The sequence below is a fragment of the Hevea brasiliensis genome, chromosome 16 (genome assembly GCF_030052815.1).
Source record: "Hevea brasiliensis isolate MT/VB/25A 57/8 chromosome 16, ASM3005281v1, whole genome shotgun sequence".
In the NCBI taxonomy this organism is placed as follows: domain Eukaryota; kingdom Viridiplantae; phylum Streptophyta; class Magnoliopsida; order Malpighiales; family Euphorbiaceae; genus Hevea; species Hevea brasiliensis.
The window spans coordinates 20,840,422-20,853,887 of record NC_079508.1 but is presented as its reverse complement, the minus strand read 5'-3'; positions in this window follow the sequence as shown (position 1 = coordinate 20,853,887).

Here is a 13,466-nt window from a genome sequence, read left to right as displayed (position 1 = left end):
AAGCAACATGAAAACATGCAAAGTGCAAATGAGATCCTTCTTCACCTGCAAAAGTTATATGGTGAGCATAGTAGGAATGCTAGATATGAGATATCTAGACAGCTATTCCGCATGAGGATGTCAGAGGGATAAAATGTAAGAGATCATGTCCACAAGATGATTCGACTCATTGAGTAGCTGGAACATCTTGATTTTCACATAGATTTCCAACTGTAGACGGATTTGATCCTTCAGTCCCTACCAGATTCATTTGGGAATTTTGTGACAAATTTTCACATGACTAAGCAAGAATGCACTCTGGTTGGCTTGCTTAACATGCTGGTTATTACTTAAAAGAATATTCCGGGCAATAAAGGAAAAGAGGTGGCTTTGGTTGCATCTTCTTCGTCTGCTGGAAAGTCTAAAAAGAAAAAGGGTAATAAGAAAAAGAAACCTCAAGTTCCTAGACCTTCAAAGAAGATAACCAAATAGAAGGGCAAGATCAAAGTTGACAAAGGCAAAGGAAAGTGTTTCCACTGCCAGAAGGATGGGCACTAGGAGAGGAAATACCTAGAGTATCTTGCTTCTCTGAAGGACAATAAAGACAAACCTTCAGAAGGTATGTCTATATCTTGTTATTTAGATTTTGACAATGCTCATAATTCATTTATAACTTGGGTTTAGATACTGGTGATAGTACTCACATTACTTTTGATATGCAGGATCTAGTAAATAGTAGCAGCTTGCAGACACGAGATGTTAGACTTCAGATTGGCAATGGCTCAACTGTTGAAGCTTTAGCTATAGGATCTAAATCTTTATACATGTATGGACATGTTTTGTATTTAAATAATATTTTGTATGTACCTGATGCTTTTAGGAACACCATTTCTGTATCTAGTTTGACTAGAAATGGTTATGAATTTCAGTTCATAAATGATGTTTGCAATATTTATTTTGGAAATGAATATGTTGGCTCGAGTTATATGCATGATGGGCTTTATTATTTGGATAATAATGTTAAATACAAATCTAATGCAAGCAATCTAAATGAATGTAATGCCATGATGAAAATCAACTCAAGTTCAAAATATATTTGGCACTTAAGATTAGGTCATATTGTAGAAGATAAGATTCCAAAGCTGGAGAAAATAGGGATTTTATCCTCATTGGGTTCTGAATCTACTCCAACTTGTAAATCTTGCCTTCAAGGCAAAATGACTAGATCACCTTTTGTTGGACAGGGGTTAAGAGCTGAAAATATTTTGGAACTTATACATAGTGATGTATGTGGTCTATTTAAAGAAATGGCTAGAGGCGATTTTCATTATTTTATTACCTTTACTGATGATAAATCAAGGTTTGGGTATTTGTATTTGATGAAATACAAACATGAATCCTATGAAAAGTTCAAAGAATTTAAATCTGAAGTAGAAAATCAAACAGGAAAAAGTATTAAAACTCTTCGATCAGATCGTGGAGGTGAATACTTAAGTACTGAATTTGATGAATACTTGAAAGAGCATGGCATTATCTCCCAGCTGACTCCTCCAAGAATGCCACAATTAAATGGTATGTCTGAAAGGAGAAATTGTATCCTATTAGATATGGTACGCAGTATGATGAGCTATACTGACATGCCAGTCTCCTTTTGGGGATTTGTTTTAGAATTAACTTTGCATATCCTGAATAGGATTCCATCAAAGTCAATTTCTTCCACACTTTATGAGATATGGCATAGGAAAAAACCAAGTCTTAAACATGTTAAGATTTGGGATTGTCCAACTTACATTAAAAAGGTGAAGACTGATAAATTCGAAACCAAATCAAAAAGGGGTCGATTGGTTAGGTATCCAAAAGAAAGTTTTGGATATTAATTTTATTTGCCTACATCACAAAAGGTTGTGGTAAGTAGAAATGCCATATTTCTTGAACAATAGTTTATTCAAGAAGGTGGAAAAGGAAGGTAAATAGAGTTAGAATTAGAGAATTCTGACCAACCAATAAATTAGATGGATATAGATCCATCTAGTCAACCTATGCCTGTTGATGAAACATCTACAATAATTCCTCGTAGATCAACTAGGATATCTCATCCACCAGAGAGATATAGTTTTCTTCATACAGATGAACAAGAGTTGTTTACTCATGAAGAAATAGATTATGGAGATGATCCTTTTACCTTTGAAGAAGCTATATCAGATATAGACTCTTCTAAATGGATTGAAGCTATGAAATCTGAAATTGATTCCATGCATAAGAACTATATTCTTGGAATTCGTATCTATAGAGATAGAGCGAAAGGAATAATTAGTTTATCCCAAAGTCTATACTTGGAAAAGGTGTTAAAGAGGTTTAACATGCTTGATTCCAAGAGAGGATTGTTACCAGTAAGACATGGTATCCATCTTTCTAAGGAAATGTCTCCAAAGACACCTGAAGAAAGAGACAAAATGGCCATGATTCCATATGCCTCGGTTATTGAAAGTTTGATGTATGCAATGTTGTGTGCTAGGCCGGATATCGCGTATCCTGTTAGTTTGACTAGCAGGTTTCAATCCAATCTAGGTTTGGAACACTGGATAGCTATTAAGAATATCGTTAAGTACTTGAGAAGACCTAAGGATTTATTCTTGATTTATGGAGGTGGCGACCTACAATTGGATGGTTACACTGATTTTGATTTTCAATCAGATATCGATGATAGAAAGTCTACCTCTAGTTTTGTGTTCATTTGTAATGGAGGTGCAGTCAATTGGAAGAGTTCCAAATAGAGTATGACTGCTGATTTCACTATAGAGGCCGAGTACATTGCTGAATCAGATGCTGCAAAAGAGGCTGTTTGGATAAAGAAGTTCGTGATAGAACTTGCAGTAGTTCCTTCCATTGAGTCAGCAGTTCCTCTCTACTGTGACAACAATGGAGTGATCATACAGGCTAAGGAACCCCAGTCTCACCAGAAATCCAAAGACATAAAAAGGCGCTACCACATTATCAGAGAGATAGTTAGGTGAGGTGATGTAGCCATGCAGAAAATAGCATCAGCCAAAAATTCAGCTGATCCATTCACAAAGCCTATGTCACAAACTCAGTTAGATCGACATCTTGAGAAGATGGGTCTAAGATATTGTAATGAATGGCTCTAGTGCTAGTAGGAGATTGTTAGTAGTATGCCCTAGAGCATATCATTTTTGTATGTATCTTGTATATATTTTATTAATAAAAGGCAATTTTACTTTTCCGTTTACATAATCTATTTATGTGTAATTGAAAAGGTCCATTGATATTTTGTTAGAAATTCTATTCTTAAGTTGTTAAGAATATGAGTGACAGTATTTCTAGTACAAAGTATCATAAATTGGTTCACAATCAAAGATACTTCACAAACAACATGACTTATCCAGAAAGATTGTAATCCTGTTTGTTCCCAAAGTATTAATATGAGATATAAATAAGTTAGAGTGGTGAGTCTTATGCCACATAAAAAATATGATAGGCACTTATACATGATAAGTAGGTCGAACCAGTGACGCTTATGACAAGCACATGGAGTTTACTCTTATCAATGCATTTTCATACATCATATCAGTGCATATAATCTTTAGACCTGAGATAACATAGTTATCTTATATATAGGTGATTTGAGTTTGATACTACTTCCATACTCGTACTGTGTATGGGTATATGGGCATATGTTGGCTCCTACTAGTTATATATGGAAATAGGTTTTGATCAAGATGGAATCTGTTATCCAAAGTAAATAGGGATGAAATCCTATGTTCATTTAATTATTCTTGATGATTTAATTTCATGGACAGGATAGGTAGATTTAGTCAAAAAAGAGTTTTTGACAAGAAAATCGAATTAATCAAGAATTGGAATTAAAAGAGAACATAATGTTTATAGTGAATGGAGTTTGACATTAACCATGACTCCAACTGGAATTGGAATTTTGTAACGGAGAGATTTTAGTGCATGGTAACATATGATTAAAGGTTCATTTAAGGTATTCCTTATTACTGATTGGGTGGTCATGGCATGCTATGCTAGGTGTCAACCATGGTCTATGATATGCCTAAAATGATTTAGAGAAATCATTTAAGGTAAGAAAGAGTTCTAATGATATTATGGGATAATATCATTTATCATTGCCAATAAGTAATGAGCCTAGTAAGTCACACATCTACACAAGTTAATCACCAAGTAAAATGTGATTTAATTGATTAATTAATTAATTAAATAGGTTTGGTTTGCAATAAGATTGCAAAGTCCCTAGCATGAGTTGAAACCAAATCTAGGTTATTGGATGTATAGCATAAATTAAATTTATATTTAAATTATTTAAATATGAATTTAATTGTGAGAAATTAATTAATGAAGATTAATTAATTAATTAATTTATATTTGATATAAATTAATTTGAAGAGGAGAAATTATAATTTTGAGTTGAGAACTCAAATTAAAAAGTAAGGCTAAATTGGTCATTTCACATGGTGACATGTGGCACCATGAGATGGTAACACATGGCACCATATAAGCTTGCTATTTGTCTTCCAATCATGCAAGATGATAAAAGTCAAGATTCAATCTACCTTTGGCACTTGGCTTGATGAGATTAAGTCAACAAAAGTAAGATTAAAATCAAGTGGTGACATATGGTGAAGGAGTTAGTGAGACTTTGACCTAAGTATAAAAGGAAAAGAAAGAACAAACAAAACTTACTCTTCCTCTCTTCAAGGTGGACAGCAACCATAGACTCTCCTCTTCTTTTTGCTTTCTCAATTTAATTCAAAGAGAATCCTTCCATTTCCTTTTAATTAAATTTGCTAGAAAGTGTTTTTAGTCTTCCATACATTCATACAACCACACTAAAGCCTAAACCCCAAATTTCAAGTGGTTGAATAGGCTTGGGAAGTCAAATTGGGCCTGCCATTGGTGTGCTTGTGGTGGACAAACTAGAGGGACGACATTTGGGGTCCTAAGAGCATCCTAAGGGTGGGAATTGCATCAATTGTGCATCAAAAAGTTAGTACTCAAAATCCCCCTTTTTAATTAGGGATTAATGAATTAATTTGTTAATTCACAATCTTAAATGGAAAATGAAGATTTTAATGCATGTTAAAATGTGTTTTGGTATGCTTATGAGCATTGAAATTGATTAGGCACATAAAACATATGGTATGTTGCATGTAACCCTAGATAAAATTTTAAATTTCAATGCGTAAATCCCCTAATTCCCATGCTTCCATGCCTTCGATTGTAATAGGATTTTTGGTATAAGTAGAATTACTGTTAAAATAATAATATTAGAAATTAAAATTATTTATAGATTTAGTGATGGATAAAGTATTAGTCGTCACTAAAACTTATTAGCGATGAATTTGTATAAAATAGCCTCCCATTACTAAAATTATTAGCAATGGATGTTTGTCACTAAAGGTAATTAGCAATGGCTTTTCATTACTAATTCATTTTGTTACTGACAAATTTATATATTTGTCATCACAAATACGTTTTCATTGATTTTTTTTTTCATAAATAGTGAAGGTTATTTTTAGCAATATCAATACTCACCCCACTTTGTCAGGACCTAAACTCTTGAGCCGAATCAACATTAGGACTTGGGTCAGCATATGGGTTTGGGCCGTGACAAAGTTGGTATTAGTACTTAGGCTCCATATTCATGGGAATTGTTGTCTTGGGTTTGTAACATGCGAAATAAAGGATCATGTTTTGTCTTTTTCTATAATTCCTCAATTTTAGTTTAAGCATTATTCCGTAAGTAGCGTGTTTTAGCATTTGTTTAGTGTCTAGCATTTCATAAAGTACAAAGTGATATAAATTTGAGTTAGCAGACGTGTTGTGGTCTACTCTTAGAATATAATTATCCCTATAAATAATGTGATTATTTAGAGTGGTGCCATATGGCATGCCTTATTAGTGTAAGGCATAAGTACATTAGGATTAGTTATATTAGTATAACCACTCTAGGTGAGGGTGTGGGTGCCATTATTGGCAGACTGATAATGGAGTGTTTTGTTAGGACATGTTTTTCCTTATGCATTACAATGAGGTGTAAGAGGGTAAAGGTAATAGCCTATTGGGATGTATCACAATAACCTATTTAACACTCTTAATGTTTGTATTGTAAGCTATAAATTGTGATACCAACATGGGACTATTGTGTATAGTTGCATGCATCCCTACTATGTTCTAATAGGTGTTTGCAGATAGCTTCCATTTTGGCAAAGTGACACCATAACAGAATCCTTTTTTTACAAAGCAACTAGGAAGCTCTTGGTTAAGGTTTAAAACCTTTGAGATAAGGTATCAAAGGTTGCAGTTGGGTTGTGACTAGAGTATGTGACTCAGTTATCCTAACTTGAGTACAGAGTTATATTCTAAGTTTCCATAGGATTAGAGGTTTTAGTATGGTTCCAGAGTAAAGTTGGCACGTGCTTAGTGGGATCACTTGGTGTCCAGTGTGTGACTTGGGATAGCTTTGGCATTACAATGGATGTTTTGCCTAGAGTTTAATAAAGATAGTACTCCTTAGTTTGCAGTGGAGTGTAGAGCATGAATCTACTTTTTAAGGAAGACAAAAGGTTATTAATAGTGTTCATAGCCTATGAAATGGCAGTTAAGGGAATAATGCAGTATAATAAAGAGTTGTTGGCTTAGGCACCCAATAAAGGGTATAAGTTCCTATAGGAGGGGGCTGTGAGGTGAAATATTATCCATTAGAATTATATAAAATGCACCAGGTAATGCCTAGGAAAGATGGTGGAGTCACAATGGTCTCACTTAAGTACCACCTCCTTAGATAGCATTTCCTAGACATGCACTTCATACAATCCTAATAGAATCAAACCACTGGTAAGTACCGTCTTCCAATAACACTACCACGTTACTAAGGATTTATGTCACGAAGGCATAGATAGACAAGAGTCGCCACCCGAGTAATAACCGGGACATATTCAGTATTTCTTCCGAGGGTCATGGATGGCAACTTACTCCTTGCAGAGTTTCCACAACCGTCATTACCATAGCCCAATGTCTAGGTTCGGGATAGTGGGTACATAAGGGGAAGGTGTTAGGCACCCCTTACGCCTGGCCTAACCTCGTTCATTCAAGTGCCACTCCTCTACTAATATTTCTAGAAGTCTTGTTTATTATTTCTTTATTAAACTTTATCCTAAAAAATGCAATTCTAATCCTACACACGCAAGTAATTCACAAAAGGGTTGTTGTTTGCACACAATTTTCATGCACAAGTAATTCCTATCTATGGGGTTGCTAATTATTTAAATGAAATTTACCAAATGACTAAAATTAATTTATTATTGAGAATTTAATTTACAAAAAAATTTAATTTCAAATAATCCTATGTTTCTATTTAACCTAATTAATTTATTTTCACTAAGTTACCCTAAGGATAATTGAACTAAGTTAATTATGTACATGTGTAATTTATTCTCATATCACATAAGACCCAAACAATCACAACCTAATAAAGATTTCCATCATGTAAATTTATTTTATAATTACCAAGTATTAAATTAAATTTATTTTACATGCCAATGTTAGTTTAATTTACAAACAAGATTAATTATTTATTTAAATTAATTACATACAAATGTCAGTTAAATTAAAAACAAAGTTAATTTTAATTTACCAAATAAAAAATCTATTATTACTACAATTTCATGCCAATGATTATTCGAGGAGTTTATAGCTACTTACCTGTTGGTAAATGCAGTTGCCATTGGGGCAAGCTACCCTTAAAAAAGGGTCTTCTCTTCTAGTATGGCAATGATATCCCTGGCTTACTTCCGTTTAGCTCCACATAAGCTCCACGCAAATGACCTCTTTGGTACTTACCTTAGGGCTATTTACCAATTTTATTTGTAATAAAAAATAAGGAAACTAAAGAAAATAAAAGAAATAAAAAAAATATTAATAATAATTTATATTAGATTCTAACTCTAGTCTCCTAAAGGGTTAAAATTCCTAATTAGTTACAACTACCAAATGGTCTAAGTCTTCTAACATATACCAAACACTTTATAAGACTTCTTGAATTAAAAAAACACAGAAAAATAGATTAAATATCAATTGCAAACCAAGAAAATACAAGAACATGTATAAACATACAATTTTCAAATTATGGCAGATTGATAGTAGCAAGAAATTTGATTTTTAAAAAATAGTTAGACAAGTCTAAAAATCATAAAAAAAAAAATTACAGAAGACAGCCTACATATCATATAAGATCATAAAATTTATAAATCAAATAAAACCCTAGCCAAATGGTCTACATAAATCGTAACTTTTCTAAGTGACAAAATCGTACTACTTTTTGTAAAATTCATAACTCATTAACCACAATAGATATGAATGTAAAACCAATTGGAAAATATTCATAAGATTCTAAAATTAATTTTAGATACTATATTTACACAAAAATATTAAGAAACAAGGGAGATATGGGCTCCACAAGTCAGGTATCCTACAAATTGGATTTTACAGGAACCCTAACTTCAAACAGCCATAACTTATAACATATTAAAGCTTTTTTAGTGATTCTTGAGCCTAAAATTAATAGAATTTCGTGTAGAATATGAATATAATTTTTACAAATTTTTTACAGATTCAGAAGATAATGAAAAATAATAAAAATATGAGAGATAGAAAACTGAACATGTGCAGAGTTGTGTATCTCCTCAAATTAAACATGATTACATAATCTATATGAACATATAAAATAAATTAAAAACAAGGAACATATAATTAAACATTACATGGCATAGATCTTGAAAAGAAAATAAAAGAACTAACCTTTAAAAAATATCGATAAAAAAATAGAAGAACTAAAAGAATTTTGGCTATTCCTCTCTTTAATTTTTTTTTCTTTTTTTTGTCTTATCCTCCACCTTTTTTTTCTCCTCCTTTCCTCCTCTTTTTTTTTTTTTTTTATCAGTGGGGTATTTATAGGGTTTTGGGAGAGAGGTGTGATAGGGTTTGGAGTCCTAGCGTGATAAAGTTCAGATAACTTAAACAACTAAGATTGTAGAATTTGAGTGAGATTGAAATATGGATGAGGTGTTTCAACCAATGGGAAGAGAAGGAAAGGGGAAGGCACCAATAGGGAGTGAGAAAGAGGTGTGGTAGGGTTTGAAGTCCTAGTGTGATAAGGTTCAGATAACTTAAACAACTGGAATCGAGGAATTTGGGTGAGACTGGGATATGGTTGATGTGTTCCAACCAATAGGAAGAGAGGGACAGAGAAAAAGATATTTTCTTATTTTAATTTTTAAAGAATAAATTAAATAGGTCTTATTTAAAATTCCTAAATAGGCTTTCTTAGGCCCATGAGGCCCAATTAAACTTAATTAGGTACATTTAAAAAATTACCCATATAAAATTTTATTTAAATTTAATTAAATTCGCTTCCAAAAAAAAAACATATTATTATTTTTTTCAAGATCATGCCACGGAATTAATAATTCAGCTCCATGCCTCTAATTACATCTTACAGTTATATAATTTTTCATCATCGGGTTTCCCACAGCCTCAATGCACATACTCGTCACAAAATAAGGGTTTACAGTTTGCCCCCCACTTTGGTGAAAGTTGAAATCAATGCGATAGCATTGCTCAAGTTTCGTCAAAGTGAAACTCAAATTTCTAATAACTATGAAACATTGGTTATGAGGATCAAGTATATCTTGCTCGGTCGACATACTCTATGTTATGAGACTAGCTACGGTCTCATAAAAGTAAAAACTGTGTCATGTGAAAAATGAGTGTATCTTGCTCTGTCGATACACTTTGCATCATGAGACTAGCTACGGTTTCATAACAGTGATAATTGTGTCATGTGAAAATTGAGTGTATCTTGCTCTGTCGATACACTCTGTATCATGAGACTAGCTACGGTCTATAATAGTGATAATTGTGTCATGTGAAAATTGAGTGCATCTTGCTCTGTCGATACACTCTGTGTCATAAGACTAGCTATGGTCTCATGACAATGGCAACTGTGTGATTTGAAATGTTGTGGATTCGTATTTAGGACCACAGTCCTAAACTACCTACGTATCCCCCTTACTATCCTGAGGAAGAATCAGACCCACTCGTAGTTCGACACTTGAAACTATGGTGATGCATGTTCTTCTACGCCTTACACACCTACAAGTGACATATTGATGCGTGTTCTTCTACGCATTACACAACAATGCCATATGCCCTAAATAATGTCTAAGGACTTACCAAAAAACATATGTCATAAAATGTTGTGGGTTCGTATTTAGGACCGCAGTCCTAAACTACCTACGTATCCCCCTCGCTATCCTGAGAAAGAATCAGACCCCCTCGTAGTTCGACACTTGAAACTATGGTGATGCATGTTCTTCCACGCCTTACAAACCTAGAGGTGACATGTTGATGCATGTTCTTCTATGTCTTACACAACTATGCCATATTCCCTAAACAACGCCTAAGGACTTACCAAAAAAAATATATATTTCATGATTTGAAAAAATTGGGATGACTAGGTCTCAAAACTCTTTTTGTGATTTTTGTGCTTCTTGTATGCTACTTCCTACCATGGGTATGCTGATTTTGCTAGAGATTCTAAAAAAACTTAGTCCTTTGGGGGACCTCTTTTTGCAAAAACTTTCTTATAACCTCAAAATTTTTTAGAAGAACTGTTCACCAAAAAAAAACTTTCTTAAGGTCACAATACAATTTTTCTCTGATTTTTCTTTTTTCTTCTCTTCCCCCATGGTTCATTATTCTAAAGCCATTTCAAAATCTTGTTCTGCTTTGACTCCTTTCTCTTCCATCAACTCAATTCTTTGTGCCCTAACTTTTGCCTGAAATGCCCTTTTAGGTTTTCATCTCAGCGGCCCTTTTGGGTTTTCCACCTGGCGAGCTCTTTTTTTTTTCTTTTTTTTTTTTTGAAATTGGACAATTGCCAAGGCATTCATATCAAGAAGCACCTATCTTGTCATACTTAGAAGACATAGATTAAATCAAAACAATGTAGTTCAAATACTTAATCATTTGATTTATCCCTCAAGACACAAACATTCACAATCATAATTAAATAAAATATATTCTTGGTTAATGCAATAAAAGCTTCTTTATTTATTCAGGTACACCATTACTCCCTCTTACATTTAGTTTTACCATATTTTCATCCTTCCAAAGTTAGAAATAAGCTTTATAACCTGCTGAATGGCCTTTTCAGGTTTTCCATCTAGATCTTCTCTCATATCTCCTTTTGCCTAGACCACCTTTTGCAGATTTTCAATCTAGCATTTTTTTTTCTTTTTTTTTTCTTTAGCCCTTACTTTTGCCTAGACTGCCTTTTATAGGTTCTCAGCCTAGCGAGCCTATCTCACACAAAGTACCATTTGAGCCTGTTTAAATTGACTGGTTTTTGAAATTCATTCCCATCCAAGTCTGATATTCTTACCGTAGCAAGATCTTTTTTACTATGTATGGACCATCCTAGCTTGGGTTAAACTTTCCTCTTAAATCAAAAGGGACGGGCCGAGCTTGTTTCAAAACCATGTCTCCCTCTTTGATCTTTCTTGGCTTCACCTTCCTCTGATAAGCCTGCATATGATACAAGACTCACATCCTCTTTTCATCAATCAAAGCTAGTTCTTTATATGTCTTCTAGGCCCACTCATTTTCTAGGATCTTAGCTTGTAGTATCACTCTTAAGGATCTGACCTCTTACTTAATGGATAGCATTGCTTTAGTCCCATACACTAAAGAGAATAGGGTTGCCTTCGTGGATGTCCTTGTAGTACTACGATAGCCTTAAAGAATATAAAAGAGTTTTTCAGGCCAATCCTTATATGTTTCAAACATTTTTTTTTCCAACTAGAACCTTTCCATTCATATGGGGACCACACATTCCTGCATGTACTTCTTTCGTTATTTGCTCAGCCTATTTTTCTATCACACATAAGAGTTTGTAGAATTGCCCCCCAGTTAAAGTAAGTTGAGTGGCTAATCTATGAATTATTGCTCTATCTCTTTTATTGGCTGATTGCGAGTATTCTCTCACTTCCAGAGACCTCCTTATGTCTTCATATCATTTTCCTTCTCACTCTAGGTCCACATGTGCTACTATTAATCCTTCATAGCATGAAATTTTACTCCTCATTAGGATAACTAGCTAAGTCAACTTTTGATCACTCTTTTCCTATGGGGACACCAACGTGGCTTAGGAATCGGCCATCTAATTTTAAGCTCGAGGCATGTACTTCTTGGTACTTTGTTAACGAGGCTATAAATTTATCTCTTTCTTCTTGGGTTAAATCTTCAGCTAACTTAATGTCTTTAGGATTATTTGGTGTACCCAAATTAATAGAGATCGATTTTGATGCATTAACAAAAATATATTCTAAATGATTATGAATGCCATACATATGCCCATTAGAATAAACATCAAACAAGTAAGCAAAAGGACTGGTCATGTTATTGATTTCGCCTTAAAATCAGCATCAAGTATATCAGAAATGGAAACATCAGTATCACTACTGTGAGCATTACAAAAGATAGACTCAAACTTAGGGGTGTAGCTTTAGGTGTTTGGCTTTCATAGAGTCTTTAGATCAATAGTGCTAATTTTAGGCTCTAATTCTTTCACATGTGGTAACTCCTAATCATATGTTAAGGTAATTGCCCCCTCTTTCAAGAACTTAGGAGGCTTTGGCTCTTCTTCCTCTTCTATTGCCTCATAGCCCAAACCATGACTCGTGATCTACCCCTTCATCTCAAGAAAAGTCACCAGACCATCTATACTTTCTCCTAGGCCTATGCTAAGAACAAACTTCATCCCTTTCTTCATAATAGCCACTTTTAGATCCATTTAGTTTTCATAGATCCCAACAACTTGAAAATCAGACACTAGTGGAACTAAACCATCTAGTTGTAATGAAACTATCTCCTCATCAGAATCAGTCCAGACATCCAAAGGACCCTCATCATAGCTAGAATTATCACAAATGTCAACAACCATTATAGACTAAGGTTCATTGGGCTTTTGGATGGGTTGGATAGGTTCATTGGGCTTTTGGATAGGTTGAATAAAGTCTATAATTCTGTTAGGGTTATTTAGGGTGATGGAGATCATGTAAAGACTTAGTGTAGGTGGAAATTTTGGTTAGGCATGGGGCTTTTTGGTTGATTTTCTGGGTTAATTATCCTTTTGGCATAAATTAGGTCTTAGATATCATGCTTAAGTTGAATGCATCAGTCGGTGTCATAACTGTAGGCCTGGTAGAACTGGCAACATTGGTTGATATCATAACTAGGTGGGAGTAAATTTGGTAGTGGTCTGGGTGCTAAGAGTTATAAGAGATATTGAGCTTTGAGACACTCCAAAACTTCGGATAAGGGTTGGCTGAATTGGAAAAATCTCCTTGGGGTGTGAGACACAATTTGAACCTTAATAACTTTAATGC